Genomic DNA, 9,530 nt, shown 5'->3' with positions numbered 1-9,530 from the left:
CTGAGCACTCTGCCCTAAGTGCTAACTGAAGGCTCATCTGTAGCCCCCTATTCCACAGTAAGTGGGAGGGCCTGTATAATCCAGGGCTGTGTTCATGGAAACCATAAAGTGTCCTTGGTGCATCTCTGCAACTAGATGACTGCAGTTTCCTGGTTCAGGAGGGCCTCCATTGAAGCTGGCTCCACCCATCAGGATCTCTCATACGGTCCAAAAGCGGCATGTTCATCCAACAAGGGAGCCAGTGCCCCCCTCTGGTTGCAGTCGAAGAGCCCATTACACTGCTCAGTGATCAGTCCACTATAGACAACCCAGCTATCTGTGCAAATCACCAAGGTAAAGATCCATTACAGGTAACTAGCCATATCGCTCTACTTCAACACCTTTCCATAAGTGCTCTGTCTGTTAGCATAAGCCCTATCCCAACCCCTCAGCAAACTTATAGGGCCTGTTGGTGTCAAACACATTCAAGGTCTGTGCTGCCTTGACAGTTCCTGTAGCTGCTGTAAAAAAAAAAAGCAAGCACTTATTATCTTCTAATGTCAATACCTGCTGCACATTAGAAAGGGACTAGTGGATTGCCAATTTCATATTGGGCCTCAGGCCTCCCCCTCATCCCTGTTGTCATGGCAGTTCTGAAGATGCTGCCTTAGGGAGGGGTTCATGGTAATGATGGCTAATCTCTTCATCTTTGTTCTGGAGAGCATGGTATTATCCACCCCTATGTCCTACAACCGCAGCAACCCTACCAGGGGCTCAGTGGGTTTCTGCCTGAACTCCATCAGCTCTGCCTGGGTTTTTACCTCCTGGACAACCACTGGCTGGGCTCTGAGTCTGCAGATGGCAGCTTAAATCTGAACCTTCTCATCCTCAGAAGAGGAGTTGGAAATACCTGCTCCCACCAACTCAAAGCCACTCCACTGGAATGGATGCTGCTGCTCCTTCAGCAACTGTTTCAGCTCCTATGGCCACTGGCTCTCAGCCTGAAGCTGAGATTCAAGCTCTTGAACCTGCAGTTGTTTCTTCAACAACTACCAGTGCCAAAGTTCAGCTTCCAGGGTAAACTGCAACTTGTGAACCACTAATTCCTTCTCCAGAGATTGCTCCAGTTCCAGGGGCCTTTGGTACTCAGCCTGCATTTCATGCTGCAGTTCTCAAACCTGGCCTGCTTGCCTTCTTCAGCACTTGCCCCAGTTCATGTTGTCAGTGGTTCTCATCCTGCAGCCTAACCAGCAGTTCTCAGACCTGCAGCTCTTTCTCCAGTGACCTTTCCAGCTCCAACTATTGTTGCCACTTGGTCTGCAGCTCATTCTGGAGCTTTTAATCTCAGGCAGCTTCTCACACAGAACTTCTGGTTTCCTTTCATGGTTGCAAGAAACACCCAGCCCATGGTCCCCCCAGAAGGAGAGCCATGGAGAACCATACACTGGAGAGCAACGACCACTCCTCTACCTCATCCTTCCAGGGTATTGACAGCTCCATACCAATCTGATCCGAATTCTGCCAACTACGTCAGATGTATGGTCAGTGGCTACCATGGCCATGCAGGTTCACGCTGAATTCAGGAAGATGGTAAAGAAACTGTGGAGCCAGTAAATGCTGGGCTATTCTGTTTATTATAGTCTCCCAGCAGCATATGAGCAAGCAGGCAGGAAAAACCACTTCTCTCTCTCTCTCTCTCTCTCTCTCTGGACTTACAAGCCAAAAAGAGTTGAGGGATGGGGGTGGGGAGGTCCACTTCCCCAGCAAACAATAACAAACAGTGGCCATCCAAGGCAGGCAGGAAATCTGCAATTTGCAATCTGCTGCCCTGAGGGCAAGCACCCGCAGCCTTACATAGACTATACATACATGGTGCTGCCCTGTGCTCATGCACCAATCAGGCAAAATACAAGCAAGCAAGCCTAACACACTTTTTATACACTTGTTTGCCTAACAGTAAGATGCTATTGTTTACCATATCACTCTTTCACCACTCTATGAAGTACTATAAGAGAATGACTCTTCTAAGATAACAACCACAAGAATTATATCTCAGCAACTGTTTGTTTGTCTTCTCATGGACAGTGAGAATCAAGTAATTGATCTGATTTTTCCTTCCTCTTCAGATGTCTGGAAACTGAGACAGAGCCCAGTCTTTCCTTAAGTAATTGAGTAGGACCTTATGTGAGCATGTCTTCTAATTTTTCTTTTAGTCATGACCTCTTAAAAATTTACATTTTCAGCCTCGCGCAGTGGTAGTATCATAGCCAATGAGATTTATCTGAGGCATGATTATTGCTAAATGAAAAAATTTTACATTTTCCTGATCCTGAATTTATATCTTACTGCATATGTTTTTTATATAGTATAAGCTACTTAAATAATTTATGGAAAAAAGGTAGGCTATAAACTAATAAAAATGCATAAGAGCATAAAAATAAAAGCTTTAAAGAAACTACTACTTAGTGAATAATATTCTTGGACACCTAACATCCCAAGTTACTGCTCCCTCCTTCTCGTGGTAACCTCCTGCCCTCTCTAAACCTGTCCTACTCATGCAGTTCCTCTCTGCTCCCTTCTCTCTCAGGTTGCCCCATTCTTTGATAAACTGTTGCTCTCAAAGCAAACATTTTGACATTTGACATTTTAGCTTTAAAAGTAGTCCTATTATGAAAGATAATAGAAGAAGCAAACATGAGAAAGTAATAAGGTACCAGAAAGTTTCCAAGGACTTACTTGTTCCTGGTGACTTATGCTGTTTTGACTTCTTTTCAATAAAGCATGTGAAAGTTGCTTTTGAAGTTGCGTTCAGCAGTCTGATTCCCATGGTGTGATACTTACAACTATCTTCTTCATTAGGCAACCTTAGCCCCGTAAAATCTCATATTCCACCCCAGAGGCACATAAGGACAGTCAGGGCTGTACTGCAGGCCCCTCCCGTCTTTACTCTGCTTTGATGAAGACCTCAGGACTTGGGTTGCTCATACAGGAAAGAACCCCACTGGGCATCTTCTTGCATTTTATACCTCTCATCTATTTCCTTTGCCTCCCAAGAATCAGGCCCTATGTCCCAGGTGGAAAATGATTGTAGTTTTGTTGTCAACTGCATGACAGTGCTAGGACCTGGAGAGAGAGTCAAGGTGGGACAGCAGGGAGGGCTGGGGAGAATGATGCCCATATTGCTGGGAGCCTTGGTATGATTTCATATTCAAGACCTCTTCTTCTAAGAGTTCAGGGTCATGTTTGCAGTGGCTTAGTTTCTGTCTCCTGCCCCCTTTTCCTAGGACACCTTGGACTCTTCTTTGGCCTGGCTCCTCCTCCCCAAACCAGTCAGTACCTGGATATAGCTTCTTCCACTCAAATCATGCTGTAAAAGTGGCTTTAAAGCAGAAGTTTTATCCCAGGCTTCCAAAGATACGTGACCTGTGATTCTACCCAAGGAAAGAAGATTGAGTCTTTCTCCAATAATTCTTCATAGAATCTTATATTAGCCCTTGAGCACTCCACCTTTGGAACATCAAATTTTTCCCGTTAGTTTCTGGATAATCTTTGTGCTATGTACCATTCTAAATATTTTATTTTGCCAGTGGAAGTAAATTCCCCAGGGAAATTCTGACTTCATTATCCTCTCTTCATGCTCTGGGTTTTTTTTCCCCCTTAAACATCCACCTTCTTTTCATTGCCAACAAATTCCCATCTCTTGCCTTTTAATAATGACCAAAATTGAAACCAAAATGGTATTAACCAAGGTAGGTATTAAGATACCTACCTTGCCTCCCTTACTAAATATCTGTTGTGTATTGAATCACTAAGCAGGAGCACCTATACCTTGGAATAGCCCCATCTGGCCTCTATTTACTTTGCTAATAGGGAACTGAAGGGACTGGGGCCTCCTGGGGAGAGAGCAGTGCCCAGGCAGAGTCATCCAAGAGGGGCCCCGTCTTACCTTCGTGTCCCACTTTAAATCTGGTTAGCGTGATCACCCAGGGAGAAGTTTTAAGAGGAAAAAAAAGAAGTGAAAAAGTTCAGTGGGCAGGCTTTCTCAGGGTGAAAAGAGGCAAGGACATTTCCTCTCCTTTAGCATACCCGTGTACATATTTTGAAACACAAAGAAATGATGAAACAGGGTTGACAAATGCTTACATTTAGTAGAAGAACATTTGCACGCATACAAACACAATGGTGTATGTATAGTCACTGCCCAAAGCAGAAATGTATGAGTGTGAAGTCAGGCCTGCTCCCCTTCCTACCCCCAGGAAGGATTGGGTGTGGTTTGGTTGCTAGGAAACCACACTGCATGCATAATCTAGGTATTTTCTCCTCTGTTACCCTCCACTCAGAGTATATTTCATTTTCATTTTTTGAATAAGTAACACTTTCACATGTTTCAAACATCAAAATATAAGAAAGCTATAAAAAAGATTGCTTTGTACCTCATCCTTCTTCATTCAGTTTCCATCCTCCTTAACAACTACTATTTTTTTCTTGTTTATTCTTCTGATATTTTTTATGCATAAGTAAGGCATAGACATATTTTATTCGTTCCTTCCTTTTTTAAAAACATACATGACAGCCTACTTTATACACAAGTATGGTATATATATTTGTGTTTTTCTGCACAATTTTCCCATATTGACTCTTTTTTACAGCTTAAGAGTATTTCTTTGTATGGATTTTCCCAAGTTGAATAAATCTGTTCCCTTTTGATAAACATTTAGGTGCCTTCCAAGCTTTGGCTTATACAGACAATACCTCATAAACAATCCTTGTATGCTCAGAATAACCCTTGGACAATGTGTTATTTCCCAAGCATGTATTAGGATAAATTCCTAGGGTCAAAGGGTATACTGTATATATTTATAATTTGGATAAATACTGCCAAATTGCTCTTCATGTGAATTGAACCACTTTATAACCCTGCCAACAATGCATGAGATTAAGTTCTTGCTAGTCAGATAGGTAAAAAATGGTATTTTATTATAGTTTTAATTTCTTCACTGGAGAAATTAGTTTTTATAAATGGCATTTTAAAATGTCAAGAGCTACTCCTTATTTTCCTTCAGTAAACTCTGCATAAACATTTGCAACTTTTTCTCTTGGGTTGCTGACAATTTCTTACTGATTTGTAGGGTGCATCTATATATTAGGGCAATATCAGTTGTGAATATTTTTCCCATTCTGTCACTTACTTTCTGATTTTGTTTATAATTTTTTGGGAAGGAATATATATTTTAAACAAATTTTGTTTTTTCTTTTTTTTTTTATAATTTTATTTTTTTAATGGGGTGACATCAATAAATCAGGATACATATATTCAAAGATAACAAGTCCAGGTTATCTTGTCGTTCAATTATGTTGCATACCCACCACCCAAAGTCAGATTGTCCTCCGTCACCCTCTATCTTGTTCTCTCTGTGCCCCTCCCCCTCCCCCTTTCCCTCCCCCATTCCCCCCTCCCCCCCGTAACCACCACACTCTTATCAATGTCTCTTAGTTTCACTATTATGTCCCACCTACGTATGGAATAATACAGTTCCTGGTTTTTTCTGATTTACTTATTTCGCTTCGTATCATGTTATCAAGATCCCACCATTTTGCTGTAAATGTTCTGATGTCATCATTTCTTATGGCTGAGTAGTATTCCATAGTGTATATGTGCCACATCTTCTTTATCCAGTCATCTATTGATGGGCTTTTTGGTTGTTTCCATGTTCTGGCCACTGTGAACAATGCTGCAATAAACATGGGGCTGCATGTGTCTTTACGTATCAATGTTTCTGAGTTTTGGGGATATATACCCAGTAGAGGAATTGCTGGGTCATAAGGTAGTTCTATTTTCAGTTTTTTGAGGAACCACCATACTTTCTTCCATAATGGTTGTACTACTTTACATTCCCACCAACAGTGGATGAGGGTTCCTTTTTCTCCACAGCCTCTCCAACATTTGCTATTACCTGACTTGCTAATAACAGCTAATCGAACAGGTGTGAGGTGGTATCTCATTGCCGTTTTGATTTGCATTTCTCTAATAGCTAAAGAAGATGAGCATCTTTTCATATATCTGTTGGCCATTTGTATTTCTTCCTGGGAGAAGTGTCTATTCATATCCTCTTCCCATTTTTTTATTGGATTGTTTGTTTGTTTGTTGTTGAGTTTTATGAGTTCTTTGTATATTTTGGATATTAAGCCCTTATCTGAGCTGTTGTTTGAAAATATCATTTCCCATTTAGTTGGCTTTCTGTTTATTTTGTTATCAGTTTCTCTTGCTGAGCAAAAACTTCTTAGTCTGATGTAGTCCCATTCATTAATTTTTGCCTTCACTTCTCTTGCCATTGGAGTCAAAATTTTGTTTTTTCTATAGTCAAATATTTAAATATTTTATTTTTGGATCTTGTACATTTCTAACTCTGTTAGATAGCTTTAATCTATTTTGAGGTTATAACAAAAATTCTTCCATGTTCTAGTCTAATATATGTTTTTAAGATTTTATTTATTGATTTTACAAAGAGAGAAAGGGGGTGGGGGAACAAGAGTAGTTGCTTCATTCTAGCTGTTCACTGGTTGCTTTATTGTACGTGCTTTGACTAGGCAAGCCCAAGGTTTCGAACCGGCGACCTCAGCATTCCAGGTTGGCACTCTATCCACAGTGCCACCACAGGCCAAGCTCTAGTTTAATACTTTAATAAATGTATATTTATATTGATGTTGTAGAGGAAGAAAAACAATTTCCCTGTTACCTTTCTGAATTCTTGACTTTTATAATAAAAGAGAGTTCAACAAGAGAAAGATAAACAGAAGTTTATCAGCTCTCATGTATACATGGGAGCCACCCAGGGAAAAATGAGTAACTCCCTGAAGTAACTTAAAATTCAGAATTAAATATCATCTTAATAAGGAAAGGTAAATGGAGGCTTCTTTAGAGGAGAGTCAGTGATTTTTTCAGAAAGACAAACAAGCCCATAGAAGAATAAATGGGAGTTATGACAGCTTGTAACGCAGTTTATCTGAGTGCAGCGTCAATGTTTAGTCCCTGCTGTGATTCGAGTCAGTCATCCCTGGCTGATGGAGAGGAAATGTATGACAATTGCACTCGTTTTGGAGGATATGTCTTTAGGTGGAACAAGGGAGTTCAGTGAAAGACTCATCCTGCATGTGCTGTGTTTCAAGTGCCCACAGCTCAACATAGTCATTATAACAAAACGTCATTTTAGAACAGAGTGGCATATTTGAAGGTGGCATGTCCTAAACTCCGACAGTCATATTTTAGGGTGGCGTGTTCTGCTTCAATGTTTTTATTTCTATGGAATTTATTCGGTGTCAATTTGCTTCCAGATGGCTATCAGTTGTTCTGACATCATGACTTCATGAATTGTCTAGTTCCTGTTTTCCCTCCAGGGTTGGGCACCCCTTAATAATTGTGGCAATTTCATTTCTGTGTAATGTGGTGGTGGTGGTGGGGCTTGAAATGCTAACAAAGCAAAGTCCCCAGGGCAAGCCGCCCGTCTGCTGTGACAACAGATGAGAGGTTTCTCCCAGGGACTGAGGCCATCCTGACTCAGAGACAGACGTCTGCTGTCTAGGGATGTCATGAGCTCACAAGAATCCCAAGTTGCCCACCAGGCTCCTCCCTCTCCGCAAAGAGGGAGCGCAGCAGCTCAGAATCACTGCACTCAGGGGGGAAATTAGGCTTTGGGCCTGAATAAATAATTAGAAATTGGCTGCTGAGAGAATGTCCCTGGTGATTGCTTACCCTGGAATTTTGCTGGGTGGCACACAGAGTTTTATTACCCAATTAAAATACAGCAGATTAAATCGTGCACAGGGAAGATAGAGTGGGCAATAAATCTCCTGTGGAATGGGCTATGCAAGGCCCACCCCGAGAGGCATGAATTGATGGTTCAGAGAGAACTGAGAAAAAGAGTTATTTGGTTTTGACAAAAGGAATCACTAGCCAAGCATGTGTTTGGAGGGAGACTGAATGTGTGCCTTGGGGTAGAGGGGTTGGGGGTGTTGGCACTGGGAAAAGAAAGGTAAGCCTTCCAAATCTCCAGGGAAGAATCTGGATGAAAGGAAATAGAGGTGGATGAAGGCAGCCAAAGGTGACATGAGCAATCTCTCCTGGTGAAGTGACAGCCTTTTGTAATACACAGGTACTGAGAAAGATGATGGTGATTTGGTGGTACCCATGGCACAGTGCATAACTTGAGTGATTGGGTCATAACAAGTTCTAAAATGCCAGTGAAGTAAGGAGAGGCAGGATTATTGTATTAAACTGTACATCAAAATATACATTTCTTATTGTATTAGTTTGCCGGGGCTGCCATGAGAAAGTACCTCAATTGGATGGCTTTGACAATAGAAATTTATTGTCTCACAGTTCTGATAGCTGATGTCGACGGGGTCGGTTCCTCTGATGGCTACAAAGGAAAGTTCTGTTCAAAAAGCTCTTCTTGTGTTGTAGGTGGTCATCTTCACCTTGGGTAGCTTCACATCATTGTCCTCTGTGTCCAAATTTTCCCTTTTATAAGTATACCAGTCATGTTGGATCAGGGCCCGCCCTAATGGTTTCACTTTAACTTGATGACCTCTATAGAGACCTTACCTCCAGATAAGGTCATATTCTGAGGTAGTAGGGGTTAGGATGTCAACATATGAATTGAGCAAGGGCACACAATTTAACCCACAATACATAACTATCTTAATAAAATAGCAATTCACTGGGGAACAATTTTTTATTTTATTTTCTGTTGCATGAGGTTTTAGAACTGTTTCTATATATTTCTGCATCACTGATTCCAAATCTGAAATCTGTTTTTGGGTGCATGCTCTAGTTTTTATGCAATTTTAATTTCTTTTTGTTACAGTTAATGGCATGCATTGGTTTTTAAATTAGAGTTCAAGGGCAACGACTCTTGGATTGAACATAACCACAAGGCAATTAATGTTTTATAAACATCACTTTTACATAATTGTAGTTGTTTTTAAATGTAAAAAATTATTATCTGGTAAAAACAGCCTCTTATTTTGTTTTAAAATTGAATCATGGTTTCTTCGAGTAGGCGTAAATGTAAGAATAGTCCTGACACCTTCTGTTATATATGTGGCTGTTACACACTTCAACGTCAAAGGCACAATATTTCATCATTTGTGATATGTGCATATATTGCCTATTTTCAAGTTCCCCTTGGCAATCAAGACAAGAATTGGGCTCCTCATATTGTGTGTCATAATTGTGAGGAAATGCTTCATGACTGGACAAAAGAAAAATGCAAAGGAATGCCGTTTGATATTCCCATGGTTTGGCGTGAACCTAAGGACCACAGCAGTGACTGTTATTTCTGTCTGATCCATACAAAGGGCATCAGCAAGAAAAAATGGCATATGAACGCATATCCTAATATTCCTTCAGCAATACGACCTATTCCACACTCTGAGACACTCCCGGTTCCAGTTTTCAATGGTTTTATTTCTTCTAAAGATGAAGAAAGTGAACATGGTGATCAAGTGTATTTTGAAAAGATGTATGAGGAAATGGTTGTAGAATCTGAAGG

At 40.8% G+C, this 9,530-nt stretch overlaps 1 non-coding gene across 1 annotated transcript; it reads left to right on the top strand.

The window, feature by feature from the left end:
- Positions 1–2,220: 2,220 nt before the first annotated feature.
- LOC136316571 (U4 spliceosomal RNA) lies at positions 2,221–2,354 on the top strand. Its single transcript, XR_010727782.1, has one exon. It is a non-coding gene; the product is annotated as a U4 spliceosomal RNA (small nuclear RNA).
- Positions 2,355–9,530: the final 7,176 nt, after the last annotated feature.

The sequence above is a fragment of the Saccopteryx bilineata genome, chromosome 12 (genome assembly GCF_036850765.1).
Source record: "Saccopteryx bilineata isolate mSacBil1 chromosome 12, mSacBil1_pri_phased_curated, whole genome shotgun sequence".
Taxonomy (NCBI): domain Eukaryota; kingdom Metazoa; phylum Chordata; class Mammalia; order Chiroptera; family Emballonuridae; genus Saccopteryx; species Saccopteryx bilineata.
Note: the sequence above shows the minus strand (reverse complement) of the source record. Positions and strands in the feature narration are given on the sequence as shown.